The sequence below is a fragment of the Triticum urartu genome, chromosome 3 (assembly GCF_003073215.2).
Source record: "Triticum urartu cultivar G1812 chromosome 3, Tu2.1, whole genome shotgun sequence".
Taxonomy (NCBI): Eukaryota; Viridiplantae; Streptophyta; class Magnoliopsida; order Poales; family Poaceae; genus Triticum; species Triticum urartu.
This window is the reverse complement of record NC_053024.1, coordinates 640,267,715-640,290,511: the sequence shown is the minus strand read 5'-3', so window position 1 is coordinate 640,290,511 and position 22,797 is coordinate 640,267,715. Positions and strand designations below refer to the sequence as shown.

At 48.7% G+C, this 22,797-nt stretch overlaps 1 pseudogene; it reads left to right on the top strand.

Moving 5' to 3' along the window:
* LOC125547082 overlaps nt 1-16,592 on the top strand; it is a 71,840-nt pseudogene extending 55,248 nt beyond the window's left edge.
* Nucleotides 16,593-22,797: the final 6,205 nt, after the last annotated feature.

The following is a 22,797-nucleotide window of genomic DNA, read 5'->3' as shown; positions in this document are numbered from 1 at the left end:
TCAAGCCTAAGGCCGACGACACAGAGGAACTCTCAATGAAAGCACCAATGTCGATGTCAAAACCGGCGGATCTCGGGTAGGGGTCCCGAATGTGCGTCTAAGGCGGATGGTAACAGGAGGCAGGGGACACGATGTTTTACCCAGGTTCGGGCCCTCTTGATGGAGGTAAAACCCTACGTCCTGCTTGATTTATTCTTGATGATATGAGTATTACAAGAGTTGATCTACCACGAGATCGGAGAGGCTAAACCCTAGAAGCTAGCCTATGGTATGATTGTATGTTGTCCTACGGACTAAAACCCTCTGGTTTATATAGACACCGGAAAGGGCTAGGGTTACACAAGGTCGGTTACAAAGGAGGAGATATACATATCCGTATTGCCTAGCTTGCCTTCCACGCCAAGTAGAGTCCATCCGGACACGAGACGAAGTCTTCAATCTTGTATCTTCATAGTCCAACAGTCCGGCCAAAGGATATAGTCTGGCTGTCCGGAGACCCCCTAATCCAGGACTCCCTCAACACCATCTCCGAATGATAGCTTGAATGTGTTGGTATTAGCATGTTGTTAAAGCAGATATAAAATGGAAGACAATGTTACCTACAACAGGCTTAACAACCATCAAGTATTGCAATTCAAACTGGTATTGTTGAAAATGAATAGAATATAGGTAATTCTTAAACATCACACTGGATAAATGTGTAAAACTGAAATAAAGGGCATGTGTTAACTACACCAGACATAACTAGAACCAAATATAGCCGTTCAAACTGGTATTGATGCAATCGAGCGGCACAGTTCCGACTTGCACATAATGAACATCACATTGTGAATGACTGAAATAAACAAGGCATAAATGATCAGTATAACAACCAAATATAGTCATTGAAAACTGGACAGAGTCTCACCACAACCAACCTAACAAGCAAATACAGATAAATAGGGCATATGCTTGAAAACTGGACAAATGTACAACCAACCTAACAAGCAAATATAGATAAACAGGGCATCTGCTTGATAAATGGACAAATGCTCACTGCAACCAACCTAAGAACCAAATACATATAAACAAGGCATCTGCTCAATAACTGGAAAAATGCTCACTGCAACCAACCTAACAAGCAAATATAGATAAACAAGGCATCTACTCACTATAAACAACCAAATATAGCCATTCGTGAGACTGAAGTGGACAATTCGTACTTAAACATCACATGGCCCTATTGAGCAATACATTTTTGCATAACTAAATAATTAAACATGACACAGTTAAAACACCGCATGGCAAATGCTACTACAACAAAGGGTACGGGTTGGCAAACTAGAAAAGGTAAGATTTGCTGATAGGATGTTGCCTCACATGTCATGGACGGGATCCTTCCAGTTGGAAGAGCATAGACCCATGGTGCACTCTCTGATGTCACATATGGGTTGTTTCACCTTGGAAGAACCTTTGTGGGTGCCTTCCTCGTGGTCGTGGTCGATGAGATCTGACTTCGCAATTGAGGATCCCAAGCCGCCGCCGTAGAACGTGTCCTTCAGAAGTGACAAAATGGGCTCGATGGAGTATAAGGATTGCAAATCCTTGACCGTGTGGCGGAGGAGATCAGCGGCAGGGCCGTCAAAGAGATCAATGGCGGTTGAACCAGAGGGGTTGGGGATGGACCACTTGACCTGTGACATGGCCCGCGTGAAGCCGTCGCTGTCGACGAGCTTGATGTCGTAGCCAACTTTCCCGAGATACAGTAATATGCTAGCCCGCTGACGTGAAGCCTTCGGCATGGCAACATAGTCAACGTCTTCGCCAGCTTTCGCGGCGAGGTGTTGCTCCGGGATCGACAGGTTGGGGCGAACGACAACCACCTCGCCAATGTCCGTCGAAGAGGCCATGATAAACCTCTTCTTGGCCGAACGCTTGTCGAGCTCCCCGGGATACGTTGTCAAGCTTAGGCCGCGACATTCTGGGGCAGGGGATGTGGATCTAGCGGGGAGGGACACCGCAGGCCTCATCTAAAAACTCACGGGAGTGGGGCTGCGGTATGGGAATCGCCGGGTAACCTAAACTTTATTATCTAAGCTAGGAGGAACGGGCAGACCGGCAGGGGTTGGCGGCAGCTGCACCGGCGACGACGAGCTAGGGTTCGAGGGGGGGGGGAGGGGGCCTGGTGGGGTGATACGCCCATTTTGCATCATGTTTTCCTACTGTTATTTATGATGTTTTTATGCATAATAATGCTTTTTGGAGTAATTCTAATGCCTTTTCTCTCATAATATGCAAGGTACACACAAAGAGGGAGAATTCCGGCAGCTGAAAATCTGGACCTTGAAAAGCTACGTCAGGCTACCTATTCTGCACAACTCCAAACAAAGAGGGTTGTGCCCACCTGGGACAGCTTCCGTACTCCATTTTTCTACCATATACTTGTCCTCCAAGATAAAAAAAATCTATATATACTTCTGTTGATCACCGTATCACGGAGAAATCCTCTGTTTTCTTTTCCTTGTTGTTTTCTATCAGATCCCATCTACCATGGCCGCCTCAGGCTCCTCCAAGGACAAGTTCTTCAAGAACGTCATCAACCCATATCTGCGGGAGGTGGTGCAGCACCCTCAGATTATCCAGATGCATGAGGGGGTGCTTCACCTTCGCGATGTGCCATGTCCCAAGGGGACGAGAACCGTTGTCGGTGTCAAAACCGGCGGATCTCGGGTAGGGGGTCCCGAACTATGCGTCTAGACCGGATGGTAACAGGAGGCAAGGAACACGATGTTTTACCCAGGTTCGGGCCCTCTTGATGGAGGTAAAACCCTACGTCCTGCTTGATTAATATTGATGATATGGGTAGTACAAGAGTAGATCTACCACGAGATCAAGGAGGCTAAACCCTAAAAGCTAGCCTATGGTATGGTTGTTGTATGATGAAGTTGTCCTATGGACTAAAACCCTCCGGTTTATATAGACACCGGAGAGGGTTAGGGTTACACAAAGTCGGTTACAATGGTAGGAGATCTTGAATATCCGCATCGCCAAGCTTGCCTTCCACGCCAAGGAAAGTCCCATCCGGACACGGGACGAAGTCTTCAATCTTGTATCTTCATAGTCCTGGAGTCCGGCTGAAGGTATAGTCCGGCTACCCGAACACCCCCTAATCCAGGACTCCCTCAGTAGCCCCTGAACCAGGCTTCAATGACGACGAGTCCAGCGCGTAGATTGTCTTCGGCATTGCAAGGCGGGTTCCTCCTCCAAATTCTTCATAAAAGTTTGTAAACACCAAGAGTAGTGTCCGGCTCTGCAAAATAAGTTTCCACGTATTGCCACAGAGAGAATAATATTAACACAAATCTAATCTGCTGACGTATTCGCAGCGTGACATCACACTACGGCCAAGCCTTTATTCGAATCGTTTTCACTTTTCCACCTCAGCGTGTTTTGCGAGGCGGTTTCCTTGGCACGTCTTGTCAAAGCAGAGATCGTGTCCCCCATTTATGGGATTCTCATCAATACGGACGTGGGTAACCCAACCGCGCCATTTATCATGGCGCTTGGGAGGCAAGCGAGTTTTACTAGGCTGGTGGGGACGCATAGTCGCATCCGCTCATATAAGGGGATAAGGATCCACCTTTTTACCTACGCCTTCTTCCTCCTTTGCCTATCCATCTTCTGCGCACCCGAGCTCCAGCGCCCAAGCCCGCACTTCCTACCTCAACCTTCTCCAACAATGTCCGGAGCGGGAGGCAAGTGGATGGTCTCCTCCGTCACGGAGGGCCATGTCAAAAGGCTAAGGAAGGCCGGATACCTGTCCAAAGACATCGCGCACCGGCTTCCTGAGGAGGGGCAGCTTCTCCCCACCCCAAGGCCCCATGAGAGGGTAGTATTTCTTCCCCACTTCCTCCGCGGACTGGGTTTTCCTCTCCACCCATTTGTCCGCGGGCTCATGTTCTACTATGGCCTAGATTTCCACGATCTGGCCCCGAACTTCATCCTCAATATCTCGGCGTTTATCGTCGTGTGCGAGGCTTTCCTCTGCATCGCCCCCATTTCGGCCTCTGGCTCAAGACCTTCAACGTCAAGCCAAAGGTGGTGCGCGGCAACCAGGCGGAGTGCGGAGGTGCCATGGCGGGCAAAATAGCCAACGTCCTATGGCTCGAGGGCTCCTTTGTGGAGACCTTGAAGGGGTGGCAGTCAGGGTGGTTTTACATCACCGAGCCACGCGATCCGAAGTGGATCGCAGCCCCTGAATTCCGATCCGGACCCCCTACGCGGCTCACGTCCTGGAAGGAGACGGGCTTGTCGTGGGGCGACGAAGAAGAGGTGACCGGACTGCAAAAATGCATCCAGTCCCTGGTGAACAAGCAGCTCAAGCTTGTCAACGTAGTCCAGGTCATGCTCGTCCGCCGGATCCTTCCGTGTCAAGAACGGGACTTCAATTTGTGGGAGTTCAACCCGGCGCAGCACCGAACTCTGAGCAGGCTCTTCGACACGACGTACGAAGATGTCTGGAAGGGGCTAACCAAAGGCGCCGAGGCTCCCACATCCGCCTCCGAAGACCGCGGATTCAGCTCGCAGCGTCCTGCTGGCGAGGTAAAATATTTTCATCTTTTACAGGATGTTAAGTTTTCTTCATAGTTTGACTCTATGCGGGATCTAAACTCCCTCACCTTTGACAGGATTGGCAGGTGAAGTCCGGACTGATTAACTGTCCGGCTCCCTTGCCCGAAGACCCAGCCCCTGCTCTCCTAGTGAAGCTGCTGGTTCCGGCACCTTATGTGGTGCCGGAGAAGAAGGCCAAGAAGAAGAAGGCCACGGGGACTCGAAAGAGTTCCCGGCATATGGTGGTGTCGGACTCGTCGTCCGATGAGTCCGAGATGCACTCCTCCCGTGAAGACAAGGAGGAGGAAGAAGAGACCTCTCCCCCTCCAGCGGGGGGAGGAAAGAAGAGGAAGGCCGCCCTAGTAGGGGAGGCCGATGGGTCCAAGAAGAGGAAAACCCCTTCGCCGGACTACGCCCCCGACGCCGACGAGGACGAAGAGGAGTGGCCGGACAGGGCCAAACGTCCGGCGAAATCGTAAGTGTTCGGATACTAGAGTAACCCATGATATTCCTTTTGTTGCGCAGCTTTCCCTAATGTAGAATATAATCATGCAGCCCGCCCAAGGACGGGCTCGACGAGTCGTCGGGCGACTCCCTGGATTCATCGGACGTGAATTCAGTTCCACCCGCTGCCTCCCCCTGTGCTGCGGATGACGCCGAGTGGCGTCGCGACAAGCTCCGGGGCAGAGGAGGTGGTCCAGAGGAGCGCGAGGCGACCTCCCGGACTCCAGGAGTAAGGGGACAAGACCCCCAGGGCTCCAAGTCCGGCTTTAAGCCGGACACCGCGCCGGAATCATCAACGGTTCCGGACCGCGGCAGGCGAACTCCTGCCAAGAGGAGCAAGCCTATTGAGCCGGCGTCCTCCGTCCAACCGGAGGCGCCGGACAATCTGCTGGAGGTGCTTAAGGGCGCCTCCATCGACGAGGAGCACCGTACCATCATGAGTACGGTGGTCCAGAAGGTTCGGTCCGCCAAAAGCGGACTGACTGAAGCTTGTGCTAGCCTTCTAACAGGCTTCGAGGTAAGTAAAAATATGTAAAAATATTCACATAGACAGTAGCCCTGATGCTCTGTTTGGCATTCGGAAAGAAAAGCCGAATAGAGGATCTATTAAATATCGCAGGATTCTAACTAAAAAGGAGTCAATATACGTATGCAGGCTTCGCTGCTGGCCATCGTCGCACTGACTGCGGAGGTGGGTGCCCTGAAGCAGGGCCTCGAGCGGACCGAGCAAGAGCTTGGCCTTGCCAAACGGCAGCTCGAGGAGAAAGAAGGTAAGAGATACCTTATAGAAAAAATGCCTATAGGAAGACACAATTGCAAAAAATGACAGGAGTATACTGCTTATTGTAGGGGCCACAACTGAGGTGGCGACCCTCAAGCAGGCGCTGTCCGAGGCCGAGAAGAAAGCGGCCACGGAGCGCGCCGAGTGGGAGAAATTTGAGGCGCAGGTCGGGGAGGTGCGGGGAGAGCTTCAGGTTCTCATGCAAAAACATGAGAGTTTGGAGCTCGACTCGAAGACGCGAGCGTCCGAGCTTGCTGCGGCCCTTAAAACTGCCAAATCTGCCAAGGCCGAAGTCTAGAAGGCCCTCTAGGAATTGGATGCGGTGAAAAAGATAGCGGCGGGTAAGGCATTCTATATGCAAAGCAGACATATAAAAGTAAACTACTTGTTACTTACCCGAATCCGGAGCTCTCCAGGGGCATTCGCAGATCTTTCCCGCAGCGTATCCGATGCCGCCGCATTCTACCAAGCTGAGGAAGGCAGCTCGACGGAGAAGGTGTTCTGGTCTCAGTACGCTGAGGCCGGACACCCTGTGCCCTTGAGCGACCAGCTGAAGCAGCTGGTCGAGCTCCACAAGGCGGCCGAACAGGCCCTGAAGGGCTTCATAGTTCGGCTGTGGCCTGGAGAGGCCCTGCCCGACAGCTACTTTGGACTGGAGCGGCGGCTGGTGGAGGCTTGTCCAAGGCTCGAGGTCATCAAGCGCTCCGTCTGCATCAAAGGTGCCCGTAGGGCCCTTGCCCATGCAAAGGTGCACTGGGGTAAGCTGGACGGTGAGAAGCTTGTGAAGGACGGGCCGCCGCCGGGGAAGGAGCATCGCAAGCCCGAGAACTATTACAAGGATGTTCTTGCTGGTGCCCGCCTTGTGGCGGATGAATGTACCAAGGATGTAATTTTTGAATGAACTCGCTCGTGTTATCCTGTGCGCTGAAAACTTGTTCATATGCGCTAAGCAATGCTTGAATTTAAAATATTACTTTCTGTGCGGCCGTTTATCAAAAAATTGAGAGATGGCCAGTCGTCGGCTTCTGCCCCCATGCCACTAGTGCTGGGGTGTTCGGGATAAACCTGAGCGCTCTTTTTTTCCCATGATTGGGTCCGTCGAGGGAGGCGGTCAGCACAACGAACAAGGCAATCAGACTATAATGCTTGAACACTCTAACTTAGCCATAGAACTCTATAATTTTAAATTTCGGCGAAGCCCCTAGTATTTGGAAGACCGAGTTCGGGGCGCTATCCACGCCTTGGCTGGACAAAGCCGGTTCCTCACTCGAAGCGGCATAAGCCTTTAAGGACTCGAAAAACCTCTCGAACAGCGACCGGTCTCTCGCCTCATCATGACAGTCAGTTTTAGCTTTCTCCACTGAGGTGCTCGGCCCAGCTCAACTGGGGCACAATCGCAGTGGTTCTCCTAGTGCTACCTTAGCCGATATAGCAGAACGTAAGGCACCAAAACATAGGAGCCGGGCAAACCCAACTATTGACCCAAATCATGATTCGAAGCCGATGCATATAGTTCTATAAGTTCGGGGTGCCGCACTTGTGAAAGTGGACGGACTTCTCATGCCATATTGATGGGTACTGAAGCCCCTGGCGTATTTTGCCGTACCACAGTGTACGGATGCAGCATATTATTAATAAACATATATATAAAAAGAGGATAATGCAAAAAATAGACAAAAGCTATGCATTGTTTATAGAAAGGCTGCTATGAAAGCGGAATGATACAAATAGTGCGATAGCAAAAGAAATTGGACTATTTAACATGTCCTGGCCAGGGGCAGGCCGTGGAATTATATTAAAAAAACAGGTATACTGCTCGCAATAGAGACCACCTGGGAGTTCATAATGCGGCGTGGCTTGTCTGCTTCCTGGATCTTGCATCGTTTGTGCGGCAGTTGAATTGCCGAACGGGTCATCCGAAGTATGGAGTCCTGAGAGTAAGAGAAAAAAAGAAGGAATCCAGCAGCCCCTGGTGCGGTTTAAGCCGTATTTCGGGCGTGCCGTGATAGTGCCCCTTCCCTTGTGACCATGGTATTTCAAGAGCGTAGTTATGTACGCGAAGCACTGGTTTCGCTATATCGCGAGGGCTAGGGTTGGGGCCGCATTGCTACGCTAGCTCAGAACGTGCCAGGCGGTCTTGTTGTAGGGTACTCCGGGCGCGCTTGACAGTGTCTGGCTTTTTGAAGGTCGAACTGGAGAACTGCCTAGAGAGGCTGCTTTGTACTTCTGCTGCGAGCGCTGCCGTGTGCTCCTCCGTTTGGAGGGAGCGTTCGGTGTTCCCATTGACCGTGATTACTCCTCTAGGGCCTGGCATCTTGATCTTGAGGTATGCATAGTGCGGTACCGCGTTGAATTTTGCGAATGCGGTTCACCCGAGCAGTGTGTGATAGCCACTACGGAACGGGACTATGTCGAAGATTAACTCCTCGCTTCGGAAGTTATCCGGAGATCCGAAGACCACTTCCAGTGTGACTGAGCCTGTACAGTTGGCTTCTACACCTGGTATGACACCTTTAAATGTCGTTTTGGTGGGCTTGATCCTCGAGGGATCTATGCCCATTTTTCGCACTGTATCCTGGTAAAGCAGGTTCAGGCTGCTGCCGCCGTCCATGAAGACTCTTGTGAGATGAAATCCGTCAGTGATTGGGTCTAGAAACCAATGCGGTGAAGCCGCCGTGGCGGATGCTAGTGGGGTGGTCCCTTCGATCAAAGGTGATCGGGCAGGAGGACCATGGGTTGAACTTTAGGGCGACTGGCTCTATCGCATATACGTCCCGTAACGCACGCTTCCGCTCCCTCTTGGGGATGTGGGTTGCGTATATCATGTTCACCGTCTGCACTTGCAGGGGAAATCCCTTCTGTCCACCATTGTTCGGTGGACTGGGCTCCTCCTCGTTGTTGCTATACAGCCCCTTGTCTTTGTTTTCGGCTCTTAACTTGCCTGCCTGCTTGAACACCCAACAATCCCTGTTGGTGTGATTTGCTGGCTTTTCGGGGGTGCCATGTATCTGGCACAAGCGGTCGAGTATTCAGTCCAAACTGGACGGGCCCTGAGTATTTCTTTTGAATGCCTTTTTTCGTTGACCGGATTTGTAGCCTCGGAATCCGGCATTGACTGCTGTATCCTCGTTGCTGTCGCTGTTAACACGGCGCTTTTGTTTGTTCCGATGCGACCTGTCGCTTTTGCCCTTGGTATTCGAATTACCAGGGTTCTTGGTTAAATTGTTGCTGCGAGCTAGCCAGCTGTCTTCTCCCGCGCAAAAGCAGGTCATGAGTGTCGTGAGGGCTGCCATAGATTTCGGCTTTTCCTGTCCCAGGTGCCGGGCAAGCCACTCGTCACAGATATTATGCTTGAAGGCCGCTAAGTCCTCTGTGTCCGGACAGTCGACTATCTGGTTTTTCTTTGTTAGGAACCGTGTCCAGAATTTCCTGGACGATTCCTCTAGCTGCTGAATTATGTGGCTTAGGTCATCGGCGTCCGGTGGTCGCACATAAGTGCCCTGGAAGTTGTCAAGGAATGCGGCTTCCAGGTCCTCCCAAGAACCGATTGAGTCTGATGCAAGCTGTTAAGCCAATGTCGGGCCGGTCCCTTAAGTTTGAGTGGGAGGTATTTGATGGCATGTAGATCATCACCGCGGGCCATGTGGATATGAAGGAGATAATCCTCGATCCATACCGCAGGATCTGTTGTGCCATCGTACGATTCGATGTTTACGGGTTTGAAGTCCTCAGGGATTTTATGATCCATTACTTCATCTGTGAAGCATAGTGGGTGTGCGGCGCCTCTATATTGGGCTATATCACGACGCAGCTCGAAGGAGCTTTGTCTGTTGAGTTCGGCCCGGCCGGATTCATTGCATCCAGAGTGACGATCACCGTCACGTGCCGTGGGGCGCCTATGCGATCCGTAGATCGATCTTGTTTGCCTTGCCTTGTCCTCCAGTATGTCGCGCAGGTCGGGCGCATTTTCCCGTGCCTTAGTGTGCTTGACGCGGCACCAGGGCATGGCTTGAGTGGAGGGCCGAGAAGCCTCTCTGTCGCGGCCACGAGGTGGCCGGTCGGCCATGTCATGCGCTGGTGATGTAGGTGCTTCCTCCTCTAGTCGGGGTAGCAGCCTGCGCTTTGGGTAACTCTTGGAGGGGCGTTCAAATTCATACTCTTCGGCCGCAAGGACTTCAGTCCATCTGTCAGCTAGCAAATCCTGACCAGCTCTAAGTTGTTGCTGCTTTTTCTTAAGGCGGCTTGCCGTGGCCATAAGCCTGCGTGTAAAACGCTCTTGTTCGGCGAGATCCTCTGGCACGACGAACTCATCGTCGTCGAGGCTTGCCTCGTCTTCGGAGGGAGGCGTATAATTATCGTCCTCAACCTCTTGGTCCGCCGCCCTCTCGTGAGGGCTGGCTTCTCTGTCCTCCTGTGCTGAATCTTGCTGGAGGGGGTGTTCTTCAGCGCTGTCTGGAGTAGTATTATCTCCCGTGCCGGAATCACCGTTTTTGCTTTGGCGGGATTTAGAGCGGCGCCGCTGACGCCGGCGCTTGGGCTGTTTCTTAGAGGTATCGTCCCCTGCTGTTCCATCGCCATCTCCATCCTTTGGAGTGTCCACCATATATATGTCATATGACGAGGTGGCCTTCCAGCACCCTACAGGTGCTGGTTCTTGTTCGTCTCCTGCATCATCGTCCATGTCGTCGATGTCTTCGGAGTCGAAGTCAAGCATGTCGGTTAAGTCATCGACAGTGGCTACGAAGTGGGTGGTGGGTGGGTTTTGAATTTCTTCATCGTCCGTATCCCAACCTTGCTGACCGTAGTCCGGCCAGGGCTCTCCTGATAAAGAGAGAGACTTCAGAGAATTCAGGATGTCGCTGAAGGGCGAGTGCTGAAAGATGTCCGCGGCGGTGAACTCCATTATCGGTGCCCAATCGGATTCGATCGGCAGGGGCGCGGGGGGCTCGGAGTTTGGAGAGGAATCCGGCTCCTCGGAGTCACGGGCCATGCGGAGTGCGGGGCTAGAGTTCGGCTCGATCGCCTCTGAGATCGCAGCCCCTGAGGCAGCGTCCAACCGCTGATCCTCGATCGGCGCAGTAGGCTCCGAATCAATGGTCGGAACCGATGCGTGTGCGGCCTCCAAGGCGCTGTTCGGCGGCAGAGCTATATCATGCCCATCGAGAAAGTGCGGCGCGCTTGGCTGTGGCTCGAATCCGTCGAAGATCAAGTCCCCACGGATGTCAGCCGTGTAGTTTAGCCTTCCAAACCTGACCTGATGGCCAGGGGCGTAGCTTTCGATCTGCTCAAGGTGGTCAAGCGAATTGGCCCGCAGTGCAAGGCCGCCGAAGACGAAGATCTGTCCGGGAAGAAAAGTCTCACCCTGGACTACATCGTTGTTGATGATCGAAGGAGCCATCGGGCCTAAAAGCGACGACATAGAGGAACTCTCAATGAAAGCACCAATGTCGGTGTCAAAACCGACGGATCTCGGGTAGGGGGTCCCAAACTGTGCGTCTAGGCCGGATGGTAACAGGAGGCGAGGGACACGATGTTTTACCCAGGTTCGGGCCCTCTTGATGGAGGTAAAACCCTACGTCCTGCTTGATTAATATTGATGATATGGGTAGTACAAGAGTAGATCTACCACGAGATCAAGGAGGCTAAACCCTAAAAGCTAGCCTATGGTATGATTGTTGTATGATGAAGTTGTCCTACGGACTAAAACCCTCCAGTTTATATAGACACGGGAGAGGGTTAGGGTTACACAAAGTCGGTTACAATGGTAGGAGATTTTGAATATCCGCATCGCCAAGCTTGCCTTCCACGCCAAGGAAAGTCCCATCCGTACACGGGATGAAGTCTTCAATCTTGTATCTTCATAGTCCTGGAGTCCGGCTGAAGGTATAGTCCGGCTACCCGAACACCCCCTAATCCAGGACTCCCTCAATCAGTATCATCAGATTCAATATTTTCAATTTCTCTAGCCCTAGCAAGTTGTTTTTCAAGAAAAGCACTAAGTGGCATAGTAGTATCAGGCATAGAGGTAGTTTCATCACAAGTATCATGCATAGGAGAAGTGGCATCATCAATAACATGCGACGTATCAGAACGAATAGCAGAAGAAGGTGTAGGTGTCGCAAGCTTACTCAAAACAGAAGGTGAATCAAGTGCAGAGCTAGATGGCAGTTCCTTACCTCCCCTCGTAGTTGAGGGATAGATCTTGGTTTTTGGATCTCTCAAGTTCTTCATAATGATAAGCAGATATATATCCTAAGTGACTCAAAGAATAGAGCTATGCTCCCCGGCAACGGCGCCAGAAAATAGTCTTGATAACCCACAAGTATCAGGGATCGCAACAGTTTTCGAGGGTAGAGTATTCAACCCAAATTTATTGATTCGACACAAGGGGAGCCAAAGAACATTCTCAAGTATTAGCAGCTGAGTTGTCAATTCAACCACACCTGGAAACTTAATATCTGCAGCAAAGTGTTTAGTAGCAAAATAATATGATAGTGGTGATAACGGTAACAAAAGGTAACAGTAGTAAAAGCAATGTTTTTGGTATTTTGTAGTGATGATAGCAATAGCAACGGAAAAGTAAATAAGCGAAGAACAATATATGGAAAGCTCGTAGGCAATGGATCGGTGATGGAGAATTATGTCGGATGCGGTTCATCATGTAACAGTAATAACCTAGGGTGACACAGAACTAGCTCCCGTTCATTGATATAATGTAGACATTTATTCCGAATATAGTCATACGTGCTTATGGAAAAGAACTTGCATGACATCTTTTGTCCTACCCTCCCGTGGCAGCGGGGTCCTTACGGAAACTAAGGGATATTAAGGCCTCCTTTTAATAGAGAACCGGAACAAAGCATTAACACATAGTGAATACATGAAATCCTCAAACTACGGTCATCACCGGTAAGTATCCCGATTATTGTCACTTCGGGGTTAACGGATCATAACACATAATAGGTGACTACATAGACTTGCAAGATAGGATAAAGAATACTCATATATTGATGAAAACATAATAGGTTCAGATCTGAAATCATGGCACTCGGGCCCTAGTGACAAGCATTAAGCATAGCGACATTAATCTCGGAAAATAGTGGACACTAGGGATCAAACCCTAACAAAACTAACTCGATTACATGATAGATCCCATCCAACCCATCACCGTCTAGCAAGCCTACGATGGAATTACTCACGCACGGCGATGAGCATCATGAAATTGGTGATGGAGGATGGTTGATGATGACGATGGCGACGGATTCCCCTCTCCGGAGCCCCGAACGGACTCCAGATCAGCCCTCCCGAGAGGTTTTAGGGCTTGGCGGCGGCTCCGTATCGTAAAACGCGATGATTTCTTCTCCGTGATTTTTCTCTCCCCGAAACTCAATATATGGAGGTGGAGTTGGAGTCGGAGAGGCAACAGGGGGCCCACGAGGTAGGGGGGCGTGCCCCCACCCTCGTGGAGAGAAGGTGGGCCCTCGGGCCTTCATCTTTGGCAGGTATTTTTCTTATTTTCTGAAAAGTGGCTCCGTGAAGTTTCAGGTCATTCCGAGAACGTTTGCTCCTGCACATAAATAACACCATGGTAATTCTGCTGAAAACAATGTCAGTCCGGGTTAGTTCCATTCAAATCATGCAAGTTATAGTCCAAAACAAGGGAAGAAGTGTTTGGAAAAGTAGATACGTTGGAGACGTATCAGGGAGTTAACCCCAACCTTTGTGGTGTTCGGAGCTCAATCATTGTGGTGTAAAGCTCCGGGCAAGCATCGGGGTCTCCAATTAGGTTGTGGAGATCGCCCCGAGCAATTTGACGGGTTCTGGTGACCAACCCCAAGGGTTGCCAAAGTTTACGTGTTCGGTAACCACCCCCAAGGCTTGCCATTTGTACGGGTTCGGTGACCGCCCTTGAGGGTCCCTTAGTGGAATCACGACATCTTGCATTGTGTGAGGGCGTGAGGAGATTACAGTGGCCCTAGTGGCTTCTTGGGGAGCATTGTGCCTCCACACCGCTCCAAACGGAGATTAGCATCCGCAAGGGTGTGAACTTCGAGATACATCATCGTCTCCGCGTGCCTCAGTTATCTCTTACCCGAGCCCCTTTACTTATGCACTTTACTTTGTAATAGCCATATTGTTTCTTGTCATATATCTTGCTATCACATAGTTGCTTATCTTGCTTAGCATAAGTTGTTGGTGCACATAGGTGAGCCTAGTTGTTTTAGGTTTTGTGCTTGACAAATTAACCGCTAGGTTTATTCCGCATTTGTTCAAGCCTAAACCGTAATTATTTTAAAACGCCTATTAACCCCCCTCTAGGCGACATCCACGATCTTTCACCCTTCGTCCATGGCCCCTGGTCTCTCACAATCAGACATCTCGGCGTGGGACCAAACTACCTAAGGTAATCACGAGAAAATTGATTCTCCCATGCACGGGAGATCCGATGCGTGCATCCATCGTTGGTTGTGCTGGATATCTGATTGCATGCAAACTATGCTTCATCATATACGTATAGCTGTTTGCATTAATATAGCATCGTATCATGTCAATCCACTTAAGGTTGGTCGTAATGGCAAGTATCATATACTAGTATCATGCATATGATTACTAGTGTATGATACTACACCCGTAGTGCATAGTATCATACGTTAGTATTATGGATGACTTTGTTTATTAGCATGCATGACACATAGTAGCACAACATTTAATATGACATGGTATCATGATAGGATACTCAACAATCTCTTTCTTCATTTAAACCTATGCCACATCATCAAATTTGCCTAGTTGGCATGCATGATACTATTTATGATACTCCCATTATGACTAGCCTAAGGCCAACTCCACCTCCCGACCCCATCTTATCCGGGTGCGTCCGTTTAGGGTAGAACGGACGAATAGCGCGGCCCAACACGCGGCCCCAAATGGTCAAATGTCCGGATTCCATCCGTTTTCGACCCATCCCCCGCCCAAACTTGCGCCGAGTTTGGGGTGAAACGGACATCGCGCAGACGGGCTCGCCGCACGTCATTGTCCTCCCATGGCCCGTCTGTAGGGGACACTAGCAGTCCCTTCGCTTCCAACGCCTCCACCCTCTCTCCCCCGCCCCGCCGCCGGCGCCGCCGCTATTCTCCGGCCGCCTCCTCACCGCGCAGCCCCGCCGTCCTACCAAAACCACGTCTCGACATGGCCGCCACCACGCCCGCGTTCGCCGTAGTTTTGGCCGTCGATCGGAGGAGGTTTGGCCGTCGCCGTTTGCCGCTGGCAGAGGGGACGACGACGGCGACGTACCACGGCGGCCGCGAGCTCTCGACGAGAGCTCGGAGTGTGGCCGGCGGCAACCACCCCTGCTGCGTCGAAGGTGATCATCGCGGCCTCTTTGCCACCACGACCGCAAGGTGTTCGACACTTTGCCCACAAAGGTATGGATAGTGGAGATGAGTTTTTCTTCCACCACTTCATTTGTTCATCGGACGATTCATCGTCGGATGATGAAGATCTTGTGGTGGCTGCACTGGTCGTTCACGACCAGATTCAACGGCATCTTCCTTGGTACAGGGGATCAGTCCCTGGCCGTGCTCCCAACCTGAACTGCAACAGGGAGAGAGGCCACGCCCTGCTCTATGCCGATTACTTTTCCAACACCCCGCTCTTCAAGCCGGATAAATTTTGTCGCCGTTTTCGAATGGCAAGGCATGTGTTCAATCGTATCTGAGAGGGAGTGGTTGCTCATGACCCATACTTCGAGTGCAAGACGGATGCCCTTGGCAAGCTTGGATTCTCCTCTTATCAGAAATGCACCGCGGCCATCCGCATGCTTGCATATGGAATTCTAGGCGATCTGGTGGATGAGTATGTGTGTATGAGTGAGACAACATGTCTGATGTCAATGTACAAGTTCTACCAGGCTGTGATCGAGGTGTTTGGCCCTGAGTACTTGAGGCAGCCAACTGTCGCTGATACAGAGAGATTGTTGGCGACCAACGCAGCTAGAGGCTTTCCAGGCATGCTTGGCAGCATAGATTGTATGCACTGGGAGTGGAAGAATTGTCCATTTGCTTGGCAGGGCCAGTACAAGGGGCATGTCAAGGCGTGCACTGTCATATTAGAAGCGGTGGCTTCGCAGGATCTTTGGATATGTCATTCTTTCTTCGGCATGGCAGGTTCTCACAATGATATCAACGTGCTGCAGCGTTCTCCAGTCTTCGCAAGGCTTGCAGAAGGCCACTCCCCACCTGTCAACTTTGAGATCAACGGCCACCAGTACAACAAGGGATACTATCTAGCTGATGGTATATATCCTCAGTGGTCAACTTTTGTGAAGACAATCTCGAAACCCCAAGGTGAGAAGAGAAAGAGATTTGCCCAAATGCAAGAGAGTGCTAGAAAGGATGTGGAACGTGCTTTTGGTGTGCTTCAATCCTGGTGGGGTATCGTTCGAAACCCTGCATTGTCATGGGATGAAACGAAGCTTTGGGAGGTGATGGCTACTTGTGTGATCGTGCACAATATGATCGTCGAGGACGAGCGTGATGAGAGTATCTTCGACCAAAGATTTGATTATCAAGGTGAAAATGTTGATCCCCTCCACCAAGAACCGGCCACATTTGAACAGTTTGTCCAATTCCACCATGAGCTGCATGATTGGCACACTCATTTGGATCTTCAAAATGACTTGGTTGAACACGTGTGGGATCACATTGGCAACCAATAGATGTATTGGTTCATTTTATGTTCAGTCAAGACAATTTCGATTTGGTTGTAAAATTATTTTATTAGAAACAATTCCAATTGGGTTGTAAAACTATTTTTATTTTCAGAAAAATATTTGGACGTGCAAACTAGTTTTGATATGAAAATATGGGCATTTTTGGCCCAGACGGATAGGATGGGGCAAAAGGATGCGGCCGCGCGCTGGGCGCAGGGCCACAGCATCCCAGGACAGGACCCGGACACGACCCCATCTCCCTACCCAAAGGGACAAAATCCGGCCAAACCGGACGTCCGTTTGGGGTCGCGCGGTGGAGTTGGCCTAATGCCATGCATGTGTCCCTCTCTCTTTGGTGCTCACAACAGACTATCGCACATGCATGTCTGACAACATCTCTATCTTCCTCTCAAATTCCATCATTTTAGTTTCCTTAACAAAATTTAATTTGTTCATATCTTTAAAACCAAAACTCCTTTTCTAGAAGTTTTATATATTTGAACCCATTGCGTCAAGACCTTTAGAACAAGATCAATCTTGGATAGATTCTAAACACGTTAAAATTTCAATGTTTTGATACACTTTTCACTAAATCTATTTCACTAATTAGAATTTGTTTAATGATTACATCAATATTTGAAATGAATTTTTAATGAATGAAATAAAAAATGAGTGAAATTATTTTATTGAAATTAGTGAAATTGTTTATCTGAATTAAGCAAAATTACTTTTATCTAAATGAGTAAAAGCAGTGTTTGAAATGACTAGAATCAACATTTTGAAATAAGTGATTATTTTAAGTGAATGAAATATGTTTTTTTAAATGAGTCAAATCAGTTTTTTTAAATGAGTGAAATATGTTGATGAAATTTAAACTCATTTAAAATATATTCAATATTAACCTTGTCTTAAGGATCATGTCGTTAGGAATTCAAATATATAAAAATATTTTAAAATGGAATTAATATTCAAAAGATATCGATGAATTAATATCTCACAAGAAAATATAATGCTAGCTTTTGTATAGAGACTGGGTTCGGCACAGGGACGAACTTTGCATTACTTGGGCCATGTATTCTCAATCAATGTTGACGAATAGTATCTAGACGTATGGATAGGGTATTGTACAAAGAGTGACAGCTAGACCATGCACGGGACCTCCCGTGCGTGCATGGTAGAAAATCCAGTCTCAACGTAATCACTAGCAGTACTAGGTTTTTACAAACTACCGACTATTTGTTTATATTACATCGATTACAGATTGCATTCTAATTTTAGTATTTTTGCAAGATATGGATCAAACTTTATGATAGGAACTTTTGGACTGAGGCTATATACTAGCATAGAATCACAAAAGACAAAATTCAGAAGACTGGTTAGAAGTCTATTTATTATTTTGAAGTTTGACATGCTTGAAAACTAGAGAAAATAATAAAGCGTCACTCTAGTATCAGAAATTTAATCTTGTTGAGGAGAGGTTCCGCTCATTGGAATGCAAACTTCTAATCAAAATATAGTGGCATGAGTAAAAATCTGAACGATTGGAATGCAATCCCCTGATCGAATATTGTGGCACGAGTAAAGATTCTGAATAAGCTAAAACAAAAAACAAACCATATGGTATAATATGTTATCATATATCTTTTGTGACATTTGTTGTTACTATCTTCTTCGCCCCCTCTATGGTCAAATCCTGGCTCCGCCCCTGCTTCTTCGACTCCGTCCAAGCCGAGCCCGACCAGTCCTCCTGCCGTAGCCGTCGTACACGCCATCGGACTTCGCTCTTGCCATCATCGCCGTCCTCAGCCACTCCCGCCTCCGGTGTCTAGATCCTTCCAGCAACATGTCATTCTCGTCGGTATGGACTGGTTCCACCTCACCCCTCCCCTCTTTCTAGGGTTTCACTGGTTGGTCTCGCCGTTGGTGTGCTCTTATGATTCTTTGACGGCCTTGTGTAATCTAGTTCTTGGTAATATGCTTGGGTCACTGTCAATCAATATGTGTAGAAATATGTTTTGTTTTTCTAATATGCTTGGGTCACTGTCAATCACCGTTGGTCTCATCATTAACCTAGCATTTTTAGTTTCTTGGAGTTCTTGATTTATGATTTATGTATCCTAAATCAATCAATCAATCCAAATTGTTTGGGGATCGGATTAGCTGCTCATGGATGGAAGAGAACGAATTGTTCTTGACTCCTTTGCCGCGGAATCGCATACAGTAGCAATACAGTTCGAGACCTCATCAAGAACTGGCCCAGCTGTACAAGCTGAAAGTCTTCAAGGCCGAAACTAAGCTGTGATCAACTGTACTACACAGAAGCTGTAACCTTGTTGTCCTCTAGCTCCATTCTAAATTAGAGCCACGTCGTAACAAGTCTTGAGCCTGGGGTAATTAATTATTGCATAGTTATTTATCTGATGGTCCCTCGCGGGCGACTCGGGGGAGTCTAGGGTTTTCCCCCGCCCCCCTCGCCGCCACCGGAGACGACTGCCGGGAAAGCCTGCACGGGCGCTGGAGAAGGTGGTGGTGGGGTCTTCGGCGCTCCTTCTTCGTGGAGGCCATCGGATCCAAGGGCGGCGGCCCCTGCTGGCGTGGCGCGCGGCGTGCCTGAGGGCTCGTCCGTGAGGACGGCGAGCCGCAGGCGTGCCAGATCTGGAGGTATTGCCCCCTCCCTTCCATGCATCCCTTTCCAGTCCCCGGTTCGGTTTGGAACTTGCCGGATACACCTCCGATGTGTTCTGGTGGAGTAGATCGGTGTTCGAGGGAAACCTTGGCCGCCTTGGCTGGCCGGCAGCGGCGACGCGGCCTTTTGGCGCCACTTTCCTCCTTGGGGGCGCTGCTGAGGGCACCATCTCTCCACTCCAACCCATGTCCGGGTGAAAGCCCAAGATCCAATGCGGATCGGGCGTCGGCAGCGCCCGGTGCACCGTAACCTTCCTGGAGGCGGCGTCAAGGACATTGGGATCGGATGGGAGGGTCTGCAGGTGAGGGGTGGGGGTGTGCTGCCTCCCTTTCGATGGAGCAGTGTTTCTTTCTACATATTATTGGCGACGGCTCTTGGCGGCATGGAGCAGCGGAGGCTTGGCGTCAGATGTGTGGTGACGGACACGCGCAGGAGGTCGACGCTGTCTGGCGTCATGGTGGCGTCGGCGGCAACGAGACCGGGCAAGGCCGATGCAACAGTACAGCTCTGAAGATGGATATGTGGCAGGTGATTGTGGCGGCCTCATACCCGGCAGGCGTCCTGGTTGAGGAGCACGTCGGACTGGTGGGTGCCCATACCCAGCAGGCGTCCTGGTTGGGACCTCGGGTCTTAGATGTTAGGTTTGGCTGCGAGGTCTGTTTGGTATTAGGCCCAGACCATCAGCGCCTTTTTTTTAGTTAGATAGGAGTAGCGACAGAGGTTGTTGAGATGGTGGCTTTGGTCTTACTGTTATACGACTTTGTAAGGTCTTATGTTAATAATTAATAAATTGGCCGTATGCATCGTCTAGATGCAGAGGCCGGGGGTATCCCTCCTTTTCTAAAAAGAATTTATCTGATCTCTTCATCTTTACTTACCGTGATCCATCTTATAGACGGTTTGATTTCTTCATGCACAGATGGAATGGTTGCACAGTTATATATATCTTGGAACAATGTGATCGATCGTCATCCGGAAATGATCATGATTTGACTCTACTTACTAAAAGTCCTTACCCATGTTGTGCTTGAGTTGTTTTCTGAAATCACGGCCACATCCTCTTTTCTTTAAGATTCATATGTAATGTGACATTGGTGATCAATTCATCCTCAAGAACTTTTGATGATCTAAGGGAGAAAGGAAAAAAACGTCTAATTGATGTATGCTGATGCGTCTTTCTAATTTGTAGCCGTCCTTGGATTATATAACCCTTAGACCAACGGATTTGTTTTTTATAGGTACCTGAGCCTTGGCCGCCGCCTTCGTGGGATTCCATCAAGACTCCAAAGTTTGGTATGCCTTGTATTTACTATGGTTTTTTAGCTCTCTAATTCTTGTCATTGTTTGTTGATTGCTTCGGTATTAGTTTTGAAATGAAGTCATGGGGTATAGATCATATTAGGAAGAGAAGAGAAGAAGATGATGATATGGTCCTTTTCATTCTTCCATTATTGCAAAAAAACTAACAGCACATATATGCAGATTGCTCTTGGTGTTGTTTTCTTTTGCAAAATGTCTTGTAGAAGTTCTTTCATATTTCCAGCTTTGGCATGGGAACAGTAACTTAAAACAATTCAGTGTTTGACTAGCTTAGAATCAACAACCAGTCTTGCATATTGAATGTGTGCTTCTGAGCTAACATCATATTCATATTGAATGAGGACAAGCTCCATTTCAGATTTGATAACACGGCATTCAGATGTGGAACTTGTCAATCTTGTCCCCCTTTTGGGGAGCCCTGCCCCTCCTTATATATGTTGAAAGGGGCGGTTTACATGTGGAGTCCTATTAGAATTAGGACTAGTCTATCTCTAATACAAACTGGATACAAGTCCAGGTCTTAGCTCCTTGTAAGATAATGTTCCTCATGCCTTTCCTCTTAAACCGGCCCATCGTTAAACGTGAACTGGCCTTCTGGACTTTGGGCCTTGTCATCCGTCGATCCCGCGCGCCGGATTACCATGAGTCAGAATGACCAGGTGGGTTGCTTGTAAACCGCCAGGTCAGGGCGGGTCGCCAGTAACTCGCCAAGTGTCAGCGGGGTCTTCAGATAAACCGCCAAGTCCAGCCGGGTTAACTTCCGGCCGGTTTACACCACGGGGTATATCCCCGACATTAGCCCCCAAGTTTAGCTTGGATTTATTCATGGTATACTTATGCTGCAAAATAAACACATGAACAAATTTGACAGGTTATGCTCTGGGTTAAGAATTTTTGTAAACCGGTACCTGATCATCCTTAAGTCCTTATTATTTCCTCCTTCTGGGAAATCCGGGTCAACAGACCAGCTTCATAATCAGTTTGCCGACATTGGCTTGTCACCGAGAAATATTGTGAAGAATAACTCCTTTGACTCAGCTCCGCCGGTTTGAGAAATATGGGTCTGAAAATACTTATCTGATATTCAGCCGGTTTGAAGATGTAAAACTTGCCGGTTTAATATTCCCAAAATGGCCGGTTTATAAATATTGATGGCGCCGGGTCATAATTGTTGTCGACACCGGGTCATGTAATTGATCTTCCTGATTTGCTCAAAACTAATAAAATGAAGATGTTCCTCCTTTATATGCATAATACCTGTAGCCCCCCAAGTCTTAAGAGGAGAACATAGTGATAACTTAAGACTTGCTCCAATAAGTGTTTCAACCTTGAAGAAATCCGGGTTGTTCATCTCAATCATATAAACTGAATACTCCATACATATAGCCCCCAAGTGCCGGGTTGTCATGCTTGCAGCAACTTGGAACTTGCAATTGCTTATAAAAACTTCAATCAGTGTAGCCCCCAAGGGCCGGGTCATTATGCAATAATTAGCAGGGACTTTATAAATATAATCTTGTAAACTTTGAACAGCAACGTGTAGCCCCCAAGGGCCGGCTTAGTAAGATAATACTGAACCGGGACTTGATATATACTTCAATGAAAATAACATCTTATAATGTAGCTTCCATCGTAGGGCTTGAACCCACGTCCACAAGGTTAAGAGCTTTGTGCTTTACCAACTGAGGAGTGGACCCTTCAATATAATGGATAAAAACTTGTGTACCTTGAATTGTTGACAGGAGCAATTGGTAGCCCCCAAGGGCCGGCTCATTATAATATGATGAGTCGGGTCTTCAATAAGACTATAAAAATGACTTGTGCATTAGCCCCCAAGTGTCATGATGCATGCTTGCAGCGACATGAGACTTGCATGTAATCTCAATTTGAATAATGTAGCCCCCAAGTGCCGGGTTGTAAGCCTGCAGCGACTCGGGACTATTCCTTCCATTGTAGAATAAATCATATCCTTTGATAAAATAATAGCCATTGCGCTATAAGCGACTTTGAAAACTTAATAATAAAAATCCAGCCATGTTGGCTATTCAAGATAATATAATCCGGTATGAAAACCTTATTCATTCAATATCATAATGAAATTTCAGCCAAGTTTGGCTATTTGAATAATATAACCCAATGATTTATAAGCGCATGATTCCAATGGCGCAATCCAAATATATATAGCGTCATATAGTCGCAAGCGTG